We start from the raw sequence: 13,478 nt of genomic DNA, 5'->3' as shown, positions 1-13,478 counted from the left end.
GCCCCGGATGGGCTCCGCGGGCCGCGGCGCGGAGGAGAGAGAAGCCTGCTGAGGTGGCGGCGGCTGGTTGGCTGGCTGGCGGCGGCAGGATGACATGGCACGCCCCCATTGGTCGGGCGACGTGGCCTGCTGGACATGTCCGGCAGGCTCCGGACGTGTCCGACTGCGGGATGAGGACGAAGCTAGGGTTAGGGGCGATTTGATCCGCGAATTTCGGGGGAGGGGCATATTTATAGTTAGAGGGAGCTAGGAGAGTCCAAATGAGGAGCGATTTTCGGCCACGCGATCGTGATCGAAGGACCGAGAGCATGGAGGGGAGTTAGATGGGTTTTGGGCCAGTTTGGAAGGGGTGTTGGGCTGCAAAGAGAGAGGGGCTTTTACGGTTACCCGGTTAACCGTTGGAGTATCAAGCAACCTCCAAATGGCACGAAACTTGACAGGCGGTCTACCGGTGCTATATCAAGGCCGCTTGGCAAACCTCGGGCCATTCCGAGAACGTTTAACACCCACTCACGACGAGAGACAAAAGGGGGACGACGGAGGGCATAGGAGCGCCGGATTGCAAAACGGACAACGGGGAAAAGGCTCGGATGCATGAGACGAACACGTATGCAAAATGAAATGCACATGATGACATGATAAAATTCAACACGCAAGAAAATGACATGGCAACAACGGCAAATAACTAGCAGACACCTGGCGCATCGGATCCGGGGCGTTACAGAGGCCTCCCACTTGCCCTTGGAGCAAGCTCCAGCCATGGTCGGAGTAGGTGGTGGTGAGAAAGACGGAGACTTTGCGAGTGTAGAAAAGCTTGGGAGATTGGAAGGATGAGGAGATGTGAAGGCATGGGAGGAAAGTGGGGGGTCCCTAGCCCTCTTATAGGCAGTAAAAATACCAACCTCCCCCACCCGAGCCTTGAATCTCGCCTGTTCCTGATGGATGCGTGCGCTGCAAACGGTTGGATTACCCAAATGTCATTGATATGCAATCCCATATTAAGTGGGCACGATCTCTATTTTGACAGGACGTGCCAATGAGACGTGACCTCGAAGCACGGAACGTGGGGCATGAAAACGGTTCAATGCAAGGGGCCGAGTCTGACGCTTCGTCGAAAGAGTTGTCCGTAAAAGATGTTGTTCTCTTTTCTATATATCCTGCCTTCGCGGCTAAGGGTTGTGTTTATTGCGAAAAGCTGGATACATTTCTTTTTACAAAGGAAAGCCGATGTGTATTTGTCGGATTTCGGGTTCCGGCAGACCCTCTAGATTCGAACACTGGGGTGCGCGTGGAGATTTCGCGCTCTGCCTACCTGCACCTCACCGCCTCGCTATGATCCAAGCAATCAAAGGAACAACACAAGAGACACAGGGTTTATACTGGTTTAGGACACCATTGTGGTGTAATACCCTACTCCAGTGTGTGGTGTGGTGGATTGCCTCTTGGGCTGATGATGAACAATACAAGGGAGAACAGCGTCGCGAGGGTCTGTTCCTGGATGGTGCGATGAACTTCTAGGGGGAGTTCAGTCGCTCTCTGAATCGATTTCCTGGTGATGACACCGGATGCCTCTACCTTGTGGTGGCTAGTCCTATTTATAGGCAGAGGCCCTGGGCCTCTTCCCAAATATTGAGCGGGAAGGGCGCCAACAATTGGCCATTTTGAAGGGGAACATCTAGTACACTTATCCTGACTAAAGTTGGTCCTCGCCTGCCAAAGGCTCTGGTGGTGACGCCGGCTTGGGCTCCACAATGACCTCCATCCTGCCGTTCTGCTGGTCTTGGTCTTGTTGCACCGAAATGGACGCCTTTGCTTGATGCTCTCGCCTGCGCTTGCTCCCTTTGCACCAAAGAGGAAAGGGAGGACACTGCATGGCCTGGCGCCTGCCTTGCGCCCTTGGTCGTCATGGCTTGCGTCATGGGCACCTCGTGAGGTACCCCGCCTTGATCTCTCCGCCTCCTCGCAAGCCAGCCTGACGAGGTCGCTCCTGAGGAAGCCTCCTGTCGTCCGCCCCGCGAGGCTTGGCCCCTCGCGAGGGTCTTGAGCTCGTGCTGATGAAGATGGGCCGTGCTGGGCCGCCCCTCGAGCCATGCCGCAGGCCGCAGGCAGGCAAGTCTGGGGACCCCTGTTCCCAGAACGCCGACAGTAGCCCCCGGGCCCAAGGCGCGCCCGGACTTGGCTGAGCAGAGAAGCGAAGGGGCAAGTGCGAAGCGCCGTGGGCCCTAATAGCCTGCGGCCTCGAGCGCCATGTGGCGGTTGATTGGACGTGGGCGGCCCCGCTCCCCCACGACGCCTCGGCAACTGTGCGAACTGTCAGGTCCCTGCATGCAAAGCGGGTCATGATTACCTGTGGTCGCGGATGCCGGCGGTTGGCCTCCTCCGGCTATAAGTACGGGGCGGCGCCTGCCCTTCCGATTGATCCCTTCTTGCTTCTCCTTTTTCTTCATGGCTCCTCCAAAAAGGTTCTCAGCCGCGGAGAAAGGTAAGACCCGCCAGGTGGAGCTTGACTCTCCTCCACCCAAGCGCGGTCGAGGCCGTCACCGCAAACACCCTGCGACTCCCATGGTGGCTCCCCGCGGTCGTGGAGGCGATCTTCCGCGTGGTGGAGGGCGGCCGGCCGCCGCTGGGGAACGCGCCATGGCCGCGCGACGCCCTAGGCCGCGCTCCCACTCGACAGAGGTACTGTCGTAGTTTGTTGTGTGGGCGGCGGAGCCAGCCAGCACCCGGCTCCAACTTCCTCGCTTCCTCCTAGGTGAGCTTCCGGCTGGCGCCCTGGGCGGCCTCTGGCTCCAGGCGGACGGCTGCTGCGGCCGAGCCTCCTAGGCTTCGCTGGAGGTCTCCGCAGCCGGGAGCTTGGCCCTGACCCGCGGCTGGCAAATGTTTGCCCGCGCGCGTGGTCTGATCTGGTGGTGCACCCTGCACTTCAAGTTTGACGGCGATGCCACCCTCTACGTGAGGGTGTTCGGGGAAGACGGTCGCCGCGCTGGGTGTTGCCCTGAGAACGACGACCGCGACCATGGGTCCAGCCCCGGCGACGATGAAGACGACAGCGCGTGTGTGGTCGGTGGCGGCCGAGGTTCATCGAGCTTCGACGACTCTTCTTTGGGCAGCGGCTCCTCCAGCGGTGGCCGTGATCAACCTCCGCGTCGCCACGCCCGCCTGGAGGGAGGCAGCGGGTCCGCCCGTCGTCGCGCTTCGGTGAAGCGCGAGATGGAGTCCTCCTGAGCTCCGGAGGCGGTTCGAGTCTCCCCCGCGAATTGGTGTCGGGCGAGTCGCGCCTGTTTTGTTCTTTTTCTCTTTCCTTGCGTAAAAAGACAATAGTGTAGGGCCCCGCAAGGGTGTGCTTAGACTATTGCTGTTTAATTATTGTACTGCTTCCGCTACTCTGGTATTGTGCCTTTGTGCCGCGCGTCTGCGCGCAGAAATTACTTAGCTCGGGGGGAGGGCTTGTCGTGACCCTTGCTTCCCGAGGCCGAGGCTTCGTCGAACGTTCCATGTCCCGCGAGGGTTAGTCTGGCGAGGTAGTTCCTGGCCTCAGCCGTGGAGGCGATCGACCCAGGTCCTGTGTTCGTGTCGCGGTGCCCGTGGGGCACGGACTGGAGGGGTGCTCCGGTAGTGGACCCGGGTTGGGAAGCCTCGAACGACAAGGGCAGAAAACACTCGCGAGGGTGCTCACGGTTCCCCCTCGCGAGACTTGCGCGAGAGAAATCAGGGCAGGAGAGTGAAAAAGGCAAAGAGTCACAAACCAAAGACGACGACAACTTCAGCAAAACCTCGAATGGGGATGAACAGCCAACTGCAGAAAGCAAATGAGAAAAGCCGCGTCCGGCACCTAATCTAGTCTTCGACGTCTTCTCACCAGCGCGGAGCTAAGTGCTGCCACTGGGTGTGGGAGGGAGCCTCAGGGCCTGAGGTCGGCGCTCCTGAGACTCCGGGGCGTGTACAACCCCACTCATTATTACGTGAGAGTGTCACGGGCGGCGAGCTTCACAGGCATTGGCCATCTTCATAGGCTCCGGGCCTTTCTTGGGAGGATAAACTTCACAGGCGTTCGCCTTCTTCACAGGCTCTGGGCCTTTTCCAAAACGCAACAGCTTCATAGGCATTCGCCTTCTTCACAGGCTCTGGGCCTTTTCCAAAATGCAACAGCTTCACAGGCGTTCACCCTCTTCACATGCTCTGGGCCTTTTCCAAAACGCAACAGCTTCACAGGCGTTCGCCTTCTTCACAGGCTCTGGGCCTTTTCCAAAACGCAATAGCTTCACAGGCGTTCGCCTTCTTCACAGGCTCTGGGCCTTTTTAGGGGTAAAATCTCCGGAGGTGCTGGATGGTCCATGCGTTCTGGATGGGCACCCCCTCCTGAGTCTCCAGGCGCGCGGAGCTGGGCCTGGAAACATGAACAACCTTGAATGGGCCCTCCCACATGGGAGAGAGCTTATGCAGTCCCTCCCTGGAGAGGACCCGCCTGAGCACGAGGTCTCCTACCTCGAGTGTCTTGGGGCGGATGTTGCGGCAGTGGTATCGCCGCAGCTCTTGTTGGTATCTTGCTGCTTAGAGCGCAGCTTCCCGGCGACGCTCCTCCCCCAGCACGAGGTCCGTCCCCCGCATGGCGTCCTGCTGCGCCTCGTCGAACGCCAGGACCCGTGCGAAACGACGTATGACCTCGTGAGGGAGGACCGCTTCAGCTCCATAGACCAGGAAGAATGGGGTATCACTAGTTGGCTTGGTCGCGGTCGTGCGGATGGACCACAACACGGACAGAAGCTCGTCGTACCAACCTCGGTCGCAAGCCTCCAAATTCTTCTTGAATGTCCTGGTCTTGAGGCCCCTCAGGACCTCCGCGTTGGCCCGCTCGGCCTGACCGTTGCTCCGGGGGTGCGCCACTGAAGTGTAGCATATCTGCGTTCCAAGGTTAGCATGGTATGTTTTGAAGAGGTTACTGGTGAACTGTGAACTGTTGTCGGTGATGATGCAGTTCGGCACTCCGAACCAGCTCACGATGCCCTTGATGAACTTGACCGCAGACCCTGCGAGGATGGTGCGGACGGCTTCCACTTCAGCCCACTTAGTGAACTTGTCCACGGCGACGTAGAGGTAGCGGTAGCCCCCTGGCGCCCGAGGAAATGGGCCCAGGATATCCAGCCCCCAGACTGCGAATGGCCATGAGAGGGGTATAGTTTGCAGACCTCCAGCCGGCTGATGGATCTGCTTGGCGTGGAACTGGCAGGCCTCGCAAGCCTTCACCAGTTCGACGACATCATTGAGCGCAGTGGGCCACTAGAATCCACTGCGGAACTGTCAGGACCCCGATCCTAAGTCACACCGATCTAGCATGTAACACATCATATCACTTTGCGGCCTCACGCACGGTATTCCCACGGGTGCCACCTTACCTGGCCCGGGACCATTTGCGCCTTTTGGCTCACGTATATGATAGTGCCGCTAGCATCCATATGACAAAGAACCCGGGCTGACATGGCTAGTCCTGAACCCAAAGTGGCACTAACTTACAGGGACAGGCATACATGACCCAACAACGAACGTGTCGGTCATCAATGAGTGAATTCAGGCTGTAGCACTGGGCTAGCAGGACTCCGGTGTACCAGGCTGTAGCTGGCTAACAGGACTCCGGAATTCATCGCGTGACATTTCCCCGAGGGGACAGACACAAGAATGAAGAAGGACACATGTCGGCCAGCCTAAGTGTTCCATAGCAGTAGCAAGCTACCATGGCTCAGTGGAAACACTAGGAGACATTTCCCGGTAAGAGAGGCTACTAAGGATAAACAACTAGATAGTCAGATCCCACACATACCAAGCATTTCAATAACATACACACAATATGCTCGATATGTGCAAATACAACATGGCATCACAACATGACTCTACAACTCAAGTATTTTATTCAATAGGCTCCGAGGAGCAAGATATTACAAGCATGAGTCTCATGACTCAACATTCAGAGCAAACAAGTCAAGCACAAACGGAAGCTTAACATGTCTGAGTACAAACATCTACAAAAGAAAAAGGCTGAGAAGCCTGACTGTCTATCAGATCCTGCCGAGGGCACAAGATCGTAGCTGAGGTAACAAGCTAAACGTCGAAGTCCAGGGGGAACTACTAGCGAGACTGAAGTCTCTCTGCAAAAACATAAATTAAGCAACATGAGTACAAATGTACCCAGCAAGACTTACATCAGAACTAACTACATATGCATCATTATCAACAAAGGGGGTGGTGGGGTTTAACTGCAGCAAGCCATCTTTGACTCGGTGGCTATCCTGAACTACGACTGCAAGTAACTCTTTTGAGGTGGCGCACACGAGTCCACATATTCACCATATCAATACACCACTATGGATCCGCTCCCGTCTCCCTACGAGAACGCCATTGTCGGTGTCAAAACCGGTGGATCTCGGGTAGGGGGTCCCGAACTGTGCGTCTAGGCGGATGGTAACAGGAGACAAGGGACACGATGTTTTACCTAGGTTCGGGCCCTCTTGATGGAGGTAAAACCCTACGTCCTGCTTGATTGATATTGAAGATGTGGGTATTACAAGAGTAGATCTACCACGAGATCAAGGAGGCTAGACCCTAGAAGCTAGCCTATGGTATGATTGTTGTTCGTCCTACGGACTAAAGCCATCCGGTTTATATAGACACCGGAGAGGGCTAGGGTTACACAGAGTCGGTTACAATGGTAGGAGATCTACATATCCGTATCGCCAAGCTTGCCTTCCACGCCAAGGAAAGTCCCATCCGGACACGGGACAAAGTCTTCAATCTTGTATGTTCATAGTCTTGGAGTCCAGCCGATGATGATAGTTCAACTATCCGGACACCCCCTAGTCCAGGACTCCCTCAGTAGCCGCTGAACCAGGCTTCAATGACGATGAGTCCGGCGCGCATGTTGTCTTCGGCATTGCAAGGCGGGTTCCTTCTCCGAATAATTTATAGAAGATTGTGAACACCAGGATAGTGTTCGGCTCTGCAAAATAAATTCCACATACCACCATAGAGAGAATAGTATTTACACAAGTTCAATCTGCTGACGTATTTGGTGGCGTGACATCATACCACTACCAAGCCTTTACTCGAATCATTTTTATTGTACCACCTCAGCATGTTTAGCAAAGCGGTTTCCTTGGAACGTCTTGTCGAAGCAGAGATCGTGTTCCCCTTATTCCGGGATTCCCATCAATACGGGCGTGGGTAACCCAACCGCACCATTGATTGCGGTGCTTGGGAGATAAGCGAGTTTTATCAGGCCGGTGGGGACGCATGTTTCCGTCCGCCCATATAAGGGGATAAAGATCCAACCCTTTTACCTGCACCTTCTTCCTCCTTGGCTTATCCATCTTCGCGAACTTGAGCTCCAGCACCCAAGTCCGCACATCTCACCTCAACCTTCTCCAACTATGTCCGGAGCGGGAGGCAAGTGGATGGCCTCCTCTGTTACGGAGGGGCACATCCAGAAGCTGCGCATCGCCGGATATCTGTCCAGCGATATCGCGCACCGGCTCCTCGACGAGGGAGAGCTCATCCCCACCCCCAGACCCCACGAGAGGGTAGTATTTCTTCCCCATTTCCTCCGCGGACTGGGCTTCCCACTCCATCCCTTTGTCCGGGGGCTCATGTTCTACTACGGCCTGGATTTCCATGATCTGGCCCCGAATTTTATCCTCAATATCTCGGCGTTTATCGTCGTGTGTGAGGCTTTCCTCTGCATCCAGCCCCACTTCGGCTTGTGGCTCAAGACCTTCAGTATCAAGCCGAAGGTGGTAAAGGGCAGCCAAGCAGAGTGCGGAGGTGCCATGGTGGGCAAGATGCCCAACGTTACTTGGCTTGAGGGCACTTTCGTGGAAACCATTAAGGGGTGGCAATCGGGGTGGTTCTATATCACCGAGCCGCGTGACCCTGAATGGGCAGCGGCCCCCGAATTCAGATCCGGCATCCCCATATGACTCACCTCCTGGAAAGAGAGCGGCCGGACATGGGGCGATTCGGAGGAGCTGACCGGACTCCAAGCCTGCATCAAAAAGCTAGTGAACAAGAAGATCAAGCTTGTCAACGTAGTCCAGGTCATGCTTATCCGCCGGATTCTCCCGTGCCAACGACGGGGCTTCAGTATCTGGGAGTTCGATTCGGCGCAACACCAGACTTTGAGCGGGCTCTTCGGCACTACATACGAAGATGTCTGGAGGGTGCTATTTAAAGGTGCCGAGGCCCCCGCATCCGCTACCGAAGATCGCGGATTCAGCTCGCAGCGTCCGGCTAGCGAGGTAAGCGATTTTGCCCTTTACGGGACACTTGTTTTCCATTGTTTGACTCTATGTGGGATCTAAACTCCCTCTCCTTTGACAGGACTGGCTGAAGAAGGCTGAACAGACTATCTGTCCGGCCCCATTGCCAGAGGACCCAGCGGACGCCCGCTTAACGGGGCTGCTGGCTCCGGCACCCCACGTGGTGCCGGAGAAGAAGGCCAAGAAGAAGGCCACGGGCACTCGGAAGAGTTCCCGTTTTCAGGTGTCATCGGACGATGACTCCGAGGCAGACTCCTCCCACCAAGGCGAGGAGGAGAAGAAGAAGGCCTCTCCCCCAGCGGGGGAGGGAAGAAAAGGAAGGCTTCCCCAACGAGGGGGCCGAAGGGTCCAAGAAGGGAAAGACTCTTCCCCCGGACTGCTCCGCCAATCCCAGTGATGACGACGAGGATTGGCCTCCAAGGGCCAAGCCCCTGGCGAGATCGGAAGTATCCGGACTCCCGAATAACTTCATGGTTTTTCTTTTCGCCACATAGTGTCTTTCTAATGCCGCATACAACCTTGCAGTCCACCCAAGGATGATTTTCCCGCTTCGTCGAGCGGGTCCTTGGGTGCGTCGGATATGGATTCCCTTCCGACCGCCTCCACCCCCCGTGATGCGGACGATGCCGAGGTGGGATCCCGGGAAGGGACCCGCCAGGAGGGGGAGGCCCCGGAGGTGCCGCAGGGCAACCTCCTGGACTTTGCACCGGACTCCGCACCGGAACCTGAAGTGGCTCTGGAGTCCGACGGGCGGCCCCTTCGTAAGAAGGGCAAGACCGCGACGCCAGCGGCCTCCGCCCAACCGGAGGCGCCGGATAGCTTGCTGGAGGCACTCAACGGCGCCTCCATCGAAGAGGAACACCGCACCTTCATGAGTGCGGTGATTCAGAAGGTTCAGCTCGCCACGAGCGGGCTGACCGAAGCCTGCAGCAGCCTTCTAACAGGCTTTGAGGTAAGAATTTTGATATATGTAGAATAGTACCGCATAGACAGTAGCCCCTGATGCTCGGTTCGGTATTCGGAAAGAAAAGCCGGACTGAGGATCTAAAAAGATATACGCAGGAGTTATGAAATATGCCAATATGGGGTTGCAGGCTGTGCTGCTGACCTCTGCCGCAATGACTGCGGAGGTCAATACATTGAAGCAAAGCCTTGAGCGGTCCGAGAATGAGCTCGGCCGTGCCAAGAAGCAGCTCGAGGACAAGGAAGGTGAATAACACCGTATTTAAGATTGTACCTTACAGAAAAGGATTTGGTTGCAAGAAAATTGACAAGGATAACATGGGTATTTGTCACAGCCCCAGATCAGCCTTGCTTGACTTTGCGTGCTCATCATGTCATCATGTTGAAATTACTAAGAAACTTGAAATGGGGATGTTGAAACCCTAGCACTAAACGAATTCAACTAGGGCTTACTAAAATCTTTTCAATGAAACCAAAATGCCCTTCATAAATGTTCACCATCTTTGGTCCTGGCTAAACCCTCTGCCAAAAATGGTTTCATATTTTTGGAGGCTATTCTGGATTTTTGAATTAATTCATAAGTATTTGAATTTGGACATTTAAATCTTATAATATTTTTAAATGTCCAAATAATCCTGAAAGTACTTGGGGGCTATTGGAAATAATTCAAATAGTGCCCACAATTTTTTGTCAGGATTTTATAAAATGATTTAGTATTTTTACTAATTCAAAACATATAAAAAAAATAGAAAACAGAACAAAAGTAGAAATTAGAGAGAGAGAGAGTACCTGGGCCACTTACCTGGCCTTACCTGTAGCCGGCCCATTAGGCAGCCCAGCCCACCAGGCAGCCGTGCCATCTTCAACCTCTGTCAGTAGGCAGAGGCGATGACGCACGCGGTCGCTGGGAGGCCTCCACCTCCTGCTTCCACCGAGGTGTTCCCGAGCCTCCCCCTCACGCCACCGCGATGCCACGAACCCCCCTGGTGGCCCCTCTCTCCTCTCCCTCACTTGCTGCTCTCCCTTCCCTCTCCGCTCTCTCTCCCACGCGACCACCGAAAGCAGCCGGAGCCCGCCGCTCGCCGTAGCCATGGCCACTGGCCACCGCACCCCCTGCCGGCATGACCATCGACTCCGCCGCGACGCCTCGCGTCTCCAAGCAGAAGAACGCAAGCCCGGACGGCCTTCTTCCCCGCCAACGCCGCCGTCCTCGACCTCGGATGCCTGAGATCGCCGTCATCGATTTTGCCGCGTCCAGCGCCTCCCCGAGCCCTTTGAGACGGTCATCGACCCCGCTGTGAGCTCCTCTTCTTTTCCCCCCTCTCCCCGCGCTCATTTGCTCGCTGTAGCTGCAACCCTCAGCGCGGCCGAAGCTCACCACCGTCGTCCATGACGCCACCGTGGTAACCGCGGCCACAACTCGCACTTGAGCACTGCCGCGAGCTCAGCGGGTCCCCACGAACCCAACGCCGCCGCTCTAAGCTCCTGACTTGCACCACAGCACCCCATGCCGCTCGGGGCCGAACTCCGGCCGCCGCCTTGGAGCTCGCCATCGTCGGCACCGGCCACCATAGGTCCGGCCGCCACCACCACTCGACGCGCGCCAGCGAGAGCTCTCCAACGAGCCCAAGAACGGCCTCGTCCGTGCCCTGTGGGCGTTTTCCGAGCCGCGCCGCCGTCTCGGGCCTCGCCGGCGTCGAGTCGCCGGCGAGTTTGACCCCGCTGACCCTGTTTGTCCACGGGTGGGGCCCAGTTTGACCCCCCGGGTCAATGACAGGTGGGTCCAAGCACTGCTAATTAATCTAGGGTTAGTACTAATTTAATTAGTTAGACTAATGACAGTGACACGCGGGACCCACTGGTCAGGTTTGACCTGGGCCACCCATTGACCTGCTGACATCACTAATACGTCATGCTGACGCAGTAAATGTTTTCTGGAGTTTTAAATAAATCAGAAATGATTTATTTATTTCGGAAAATATCCAAAACTTCTAAAAATCATATAAAATCAACCGTAACTCCAAATGAAATAAATTATTTACGAAAAATGATCAGAAAAATCCAATCTTTCCATTTGCATTGGTTTCATGCATGTTAGAACACTTTAACCTTGCTGTTTAGGTGAAACAAGTTAATGCACTAATGTGACCTCTTATTTTGGGTTTGCATTTGAATCCTTGATTCAAATGAACTCAAACCAATCTGTTCTAAGTTGCATTAGCCAAACAAACTCATTTTGCCATGTCATGATCATGCATCATATTGTGCATTGCATTGATTATGTTCCCTCTCATTTGCCGGTGATTGTCCCCTCTCTGTAGACGATGTTCGACGATGAGTTCGATGACACCGATGAAGAACTATACTATCTTCAGAAGTGCCTGGCAAGCAAAAACCCCTTGTTCATTTCGATACAATCCCACTCTCTCGCTCCTGCTCTCTTTTACTGCATTAGGACAACAACAATTCAGCTGTTACATGCTGCGGTAGTTGAACCCCTTTCCTCTGCATGACCTGTCATTGCCACAGTAACTAGATGAAACCCACTAGCATGAGTAGGAGTTGTTTGAGCCCTGTTGTGCCTACTCATTCATGTTTGTTTGTCATGCCTGCTACTGCTTAGAGTTGAGTCAGGTCTGATTCATCGGGGATGAATTGGAGGTGTGTGAACATGTCCTATTGTGTGTGAGCTAAGTGTGTAAACACGATTTGGTAAAGGTAGCGGTGAGAGGCCATGTAGGAGTACATGGTGGGTTGTCTCATTGAAACCGTCCTCAGGAACTGAGTTCTGTGTTTGTGATCCATGAACAGTTACTACCACACATTGGGCTCCGGGCGCTCCAAGCTCTCTCGGCTTATTAATCAACTTGATCTCTGTCCAGGAGTTGCAACTAGTTTCTGGTGTTTGTAGGTAGTGTTAGTAGTCTACCAAATGGAACCCGGTACAGGTGGGTTTGGGACAGACTAGGCACAGTGGCTCGATGTACCAAGTGGCACCCGAATGGTGGACTTGGGAACCCTGCACATATCGTTTGGGGCCGTGAGCGACACCCCGGCCGGATCTCCTTGCGGATGGAACCCGAATAGGCGATAAACCTGGACGAGAGACTTGTGTGGTTAGTCAGGTCGTGGCCGACACCCTCGCTGGGCTTCCGCTCGAAGGTTGCCGAGTACATGTCGTGTAAACGGCGGTAAGTGGTGAGAGCGTGTGTGAAGAAGTACACCCATGTAGGGTTAATATGATCTATTCGAATAGCCGTGTCCGCGGTAAAGGACTTCTGGGTTGCCTGTACAGTTCATAGATAACTTGAAGTGGATACTCTAAAATACGCAAGATAAGCGTGAGTGCTATGGATGGCGTTCTTGTAGGGAGACGGGAGCGGATCCATAGTGGTGTATTGATATGGTGAATATGTGGACTCGTGTGCGCCACCTCAAAAGAGTTATTTGCAGTCGTAGTTCAGGTTAGCCACCGAGTCAAAGCTGGCTTGCTGCAGTTAAACTCCACCACCCCCTTTGTTGATAATGATGCATATGTAGTTAGTTCTGATGTAAGTCTTGCTGGGTACATTTGTACTCACGTTTGCCTATTTTACGTTTTTGCAGAGAGATTTCATTCTTGCTAGTAGTTTCGCGTGGACTTCGACGTTTAGCTTGTTACCTCAGCTACGATCTTGTGCCCTCGGCAGGATCTAGTAGATAGTCAGGCTTCTCAGCCTTTTTCATTTGTAGATGTCTGTACCCAGACATGTTAAGCTTCCGTTTGTGCTTTGACTTGTATGCTCTGAATGCTGGGTCGAGAGCCCATGTTTGTAATATCTCGCTCCTCGGAGCCTATTGAATAAAATACTTGAGATGTAGAGTCATGTTGTGATGCCATGTTGTATTTGCACATATCGAGCATATTGTGTGTATGTTATTGAAATGCTTGGTATGTTTGGGATCTGACTATCTAGTTGTTTATCCTTCGTAGCCTCTCTTACCGGGAAATGTCTCCTAGTGCTTCCACCGAGCCTTGGTAGCTTGCTACTGCTCCGGAACACTTAGGCTGGCTGCCATGTGTCCTTCTTCGTTCCTGTGTCTGTCCCTTCAGGGAAATGTCACGCGGTGTCTACCGGAGTCTTGTTAGCCTGCTACAGCCCGGTTGACCGGAGTCCTGCTAGCCCAGTTGCTACAGCCCGGATTCACTCGCTGATGACTGACATGTTCGTT

This window comes from Triticum dicoccoides, chromosome 2B, assembly GCF_002162155.2.
Source record: "Triticum dicoccoides isolate Atlit2015 ecotype Zavitan chromosome 2B, WEW_v2.0, whole genome shotgun sequence".
NCBI lineage: Eukaryota > Viridiplantae > Streptophyta > Magnoliopsida > Poales > Poaceae > Triticum > Triticum dicoccoides.
Note: the sequence above shows the minus strand (reverse complement) of the source record.